The sequence below is a fragment of the Triticum aestivum genome, chromosome 6B (assembly GCF_018294505.1).
Source record: "Triticum aestivum cultivar Chinese Spring chromosome 6B, IWGSC CS RefSeq v2.1, whole genome shotgun sequence".
Lineage (NCBI taxonomy): Eukaryota > Viridiplantae > Streptophyta > Magnoliopsida > Poales > Poaceae > Triticum > Triticum aestivum.
The window spans coordinates 405,276,138-405,281,075 of NC_057810.1; positions in this window are offsets into that span (position 1 = coordinate 405,276,138).

Sequence of the window (4,938 nt, forward strand, 5' to 3'; positions counted from 1 at the left end):
TTTCTGGACGTGACTAACGTCCGACTAAATTGGAAATGAATCCTATCCCAACTCCCTTCAGTGCAACAAGCATATCCAACACACCTGCACCAGCTTTCGCTATTTTATGGCCTTAAGTACCGCTATTTGTGTCCCTTTCAAATGGAAGATGTCAGAGTCGGGGCCCCGCAGACCCAAAGAAAGGTTCGAACTCTGGTGTGTGCGTGAAGAACTCCGCTAAGCTACAGGTTCCTACTCATTACCCCACGACGATGCTCCGTCGTGCTCGGGCAATAAGGGAGAGGAATGAAACACAAAAATTTACCCAGGTTCAGGCCACCTTGCGGTGTAAAACCTTACTCCTACTTTGTGGTGGATTGCCTCACGAGGAGGATGGAGATGAACTAGTAGAAGGGAAGCAAGAGTGCTTGCCCCGGATCCACCCACTCTCTACGGTGGAGACTGGCCTATACTTATACTGGCATGGTCCTCTTCCCTCATGGCCTAGGCGGGAAGGGATACCACAGTGGCCAATTTTGAAGGGGGCAGCAGTACACCCTATGCTGACTAAAGGTGGTCTTCGTCTGCAATGTCTCCGGTTCAGACGCGCTGGTGGACTCGGCGATGACCTCCGTCCTGCCGAGCTCGTGTTCTTGGTCTTGTTGCACCGAAGAGGTAAGCTTTGGGGATTCCTTGGGAACTCGCGTGCTGGCTTTGTCCTTCTAGCACCAAAGAGGAAAATGTCCTTGCCTGCGCCCGTTGGCGCCCTCTTGGCTCTGTTCGTCATGGCTCACGTCAGCGTGCGCCTCGTGAGGTGGGTGAAGCCTAGAGATGTCTGCCCCTCGGGAGGCCGCTCCTTGGGGGGCTTGAAGTAGTTCGCCTCGCGAGGCAGGGGCCCTCACGAGGGTCTTGCTCGTGAAGCCTTGACGTTGGGTCGCGTCAGGCCGTTGATGGAGCTACACGTTGGGCCATAGGCAGACGGGTCTGCGTACCCCCAGTCCAAATCCCCGACAGTAGCCCCCGGGCACATGGCGCGCTTGGCCTTGCTTCAAGGCAAAGGCGAAGAAGGGAGGGCGAAGCGACGCGGGCCCCAACCGCCTGTGGGCCAGGCTCGACGCGTGGCACACAATTGGACATAGGACGCCCTCACTTCACCACGACGCCTCGGCAACCGCTTCGGCTAACAAAAAGCCTGGAGCACGCCGCGGGGCCATCATTGCTCTGAAGGTGAAGGGGCATGGGTTGGCCTTCTTCGATGCTTATAAGAGGGCGAAGGGGTGGAGCCCTCGACCCATTTCCGTCTTTTTACCTCTCTGTCTCCAACCCTTGCCACTGCAGCCATGGCGCCCATGAGGAGGTTCTCCGCCATCGAGAAGGGCAAGGCGGTGCTGGAGGGGTCGGAGCTACTGATAACCCACAAGTATAGGGGATCGCAACAGTTTTCGAGGGTAGAGTATTCAACCCTAATTTATTGATTCGACACAAGGGGAGCCAAGAATATTCTCAAGTATTAGAAGCTGAGTTGTCAATTCAACCACACCTGAAAGACTTAATATCTGCAGCAAACTATTTAGTAGCAAAGTAGTATGGAAGTAACTGTAACGGTGGCAAAAGTAACAGTAGCAGTTTTGTAGCAATTGTAACAGTGGCAACGAAAAAGTAACGTAGCAAAGATCAACATGTGAAAAACTCGTAGGCAATGGATCAGTGATGGATAATTATGTCGGACGGCATTCATCATGCAACAGTTATAACCTAGGGTGAGACAGAACTAGCTCCAATTCATCAATACAATGTAGGCATGTATTCTGAATATAGTCATACGTGCTTATGGAAAAGAACTTGTTTGACATCTTTTGTCCTACCCTTCCGTGGCAGCGGGGTCCTAATATAAACTAAGGGATATTAAGGCCTCCTTTTAATAGAGAACTGGAACAAAGCATTAGCACTTAGTGAATACATGAACTCCTCAAACTACAGTAATCACCGAAAAGAATCCCAATTATTGTCACCTTGGGGTATGCAGATCATAACTCGTAATAGGTGTCTACAACTTGCAAGATAGGATCAAGAACACAAATATATTCATGGAAACATAAAGGGTTCATATCTGAATTCATGGCACTCGGGCCCTAGTGACAAGCATTAAGCATAGCAAAGTCATAGCAACATCAATCTCAGAACATAGTGGATATTGGGATCAAAATCTAACAAAACTAACTCGATTACATGATAAATCTCATCCAACCCATCACTGTCCAACAAGCCTACGATGGAATTACTCATGCACGGCGGTGAGCATCATGAAATTGGTGATGGAGGAAGGTTGATGATGATGATGGCGACGGATCCCCCTCTCGGGAGCCCTAAACGGACTCCGGATCAGCCCTCCCGATGAAGAACAAGAGGAGGCGGGGGCTCCGTATCGTAAAATGCGATGAATCCTTCTCTCTGATTTTTCCCCTAACGTGAATATATAGAGTTGGATTAGGGTCGGAGGAGGTCCAGGGGACCCACAAGGCAGGGGCGCGCCCAGGGGGTAGGGCGCGCCCACCCTTGTGGTCAGCTGGTGGCTCACCTCTGGTTGATTCTTTCGTCAATATTTTTTATTTATTCCAAAAATATTCTCCATAAATTTTTAGGTCAATCCGAGAACTTTCATTTCTGCATAAAAATAACAGCAAGGCAATTCTGATGAAAACAACGTCAGTCTGGGTTAGTTCCATTCAAATCATGCAAATTAGAGTCCAAAACAAGAGCAAAAGAGTTTGGAAAAGTATATACGATGGAGACGTACCGACTCCCCCAAGCTTAACCCATTGCTTGTCCTCAAGCAATTTAGTTGACAAACTAAAAGTGATAAAGAAAAAACATTTACAAACTTTGTATGATCTTGTTGTTGCAAATATGTATAGCCAGCATTCAGGTTTTCTGCAAAGATTATGAACTAACCATATTCAATAATATTTAGGTCTCACATTTACTCATATCAATGGCATAATCAACTAGCGAGTAATAATAATAAATCTCAGATGACAACACTTTATCAAAACAATCATGATATAATATAACAAAATGGTACCTCGCTAGCCCTTTCTGAGACCACAAAACATAAATGTAGAGCACCCGTGAAGTTCAAGGACTGATTAGACATTGTAATTAATGGTAAAAGAGATTCAGTCACAGTCATACTAAATATCAATTAATAGCAAAGCATACAAATGACAATGGTGCTCTCTAACTGGTGCTTTTTATAAGAGGATGATGACTCAACAATAAAAGTAAATAGATAGGCCCTTCACAGAGGGAAGCAGGGGTTTGCAAAGGTGCTAGAGCTCGAGCTTTAAAACAGAGATGAATATAATTTTGAGCGGCATGCTTTCATTGTCAACATAACAACCAAGAGATCTCAGTATCTTCCATACTAGATGCATTATAGGCGGTTCCCAAACAGAATGATAAAGTTTTTACTCCTCCTCCACCAACAAGCACACTCCAGAGCTGATCCGAAACAACAGGTACCGTCCATACCAACAACAGTCCTGGGGGAGTTTTGTTTGAAATTATATTTTGATTTGATTTGAGCATGGAATTGGGCATTCTGATTACCAGCCACTTTCTGGTGAATGACAAGTGAATCAACACTCACCGTGAGAATAACCCACCTAGCATGGAAGATGCTGACAGCCCCCAGTTGCTACATGAGCGATTCAGGCATACAAAATAGATTATTATTTGAAGGTTTAGAGTTTGGCACATGCAAATTTACTTGGAACGGCAGGTAAATACCTCATATAGGTAGGTATGGTGGACTCATATGGAATAATTTTGGGTTTATGGAAGTGGATCCACAAGCAGTATTCCGGCTTAGTAGAAGTAAGGCTAACAAAAGATTAAGGAGCGACCAACTAGAGAGCGACAACAGTCATAAACATGCATTGAGATTAACCAACATTGAGTGCAAGCATGAGTAGGATATAAATCACCATGAACATAAATATCATGGAGGCTATGTTGATTTTGTTTCAACTACATGCGTAAACATGTGCCAAGTCAAGCCACTCGAATCATTCAAAGGAGGATACCATCCTAAAACACTACATCACAACCATTTAAAAAGCATGTTGACACGCAAGACAAACCATTATAAACTCCTAGCTAATTAAGCATGGCATGAGTAACTATAATCTCTAATTGTCATTGCAAACATGTTTCATTCATAATGGGCTGAATCAAGAACGATGAACTAATCATATTTACAAAAACAAAATAGGTTGAGTTCATACCAACTTTTCCTTATCCCAATCATTTCATCACATATCATCGTTATTGCCTTTCACTTGCACAACCGAACAATGTGGATAATAATAAGCGTGCTCGTGCATTGGACTAAGCTGGAATCTGCAAGCATTTAATCAAAGGTGAAGACAAGGTAATATGGCTCTTCATTAGATCAACAATAATGCATATGAGAGCCACTCATCATTTTCATCGTGGTCTTGTCCTCTCGACCCAAAAAAAGGAAAAAGAATTTCAAAGAAACACACTGAAATATTTTTGGAGTTTTTTTTTCTGAAGAAAGTAAAACAAGAACGAGAAAAACTATTTTCACGAGAAAGTTCCCAACAAGCAAAAGAAGAACGAGAAATCTTTTTGAGTTTTCTTTAATACTACTACTAAACAAGGAAGGAAAACTAAAAAGAAGCTACAACTATTTTCTTAAATTCTTCTCAAAGTTTTTCAAACACACAAAAAGAAATCGAGAAAAAAAATAAAAACATGGATAATACAATGAAAAATTATGAACACCGACAACTGGAATGAGTGTGTGAACATGAATGTAATGTCGGTGAAAAATACGTACTCCCAAGCTTAGGCTTTTGGCCTAAATTGGTCTATGACCATGGATCAAAGTAGCCCTCTCCTGGGTATTGAGGAGGATCCTGAGGGTTCCACTAG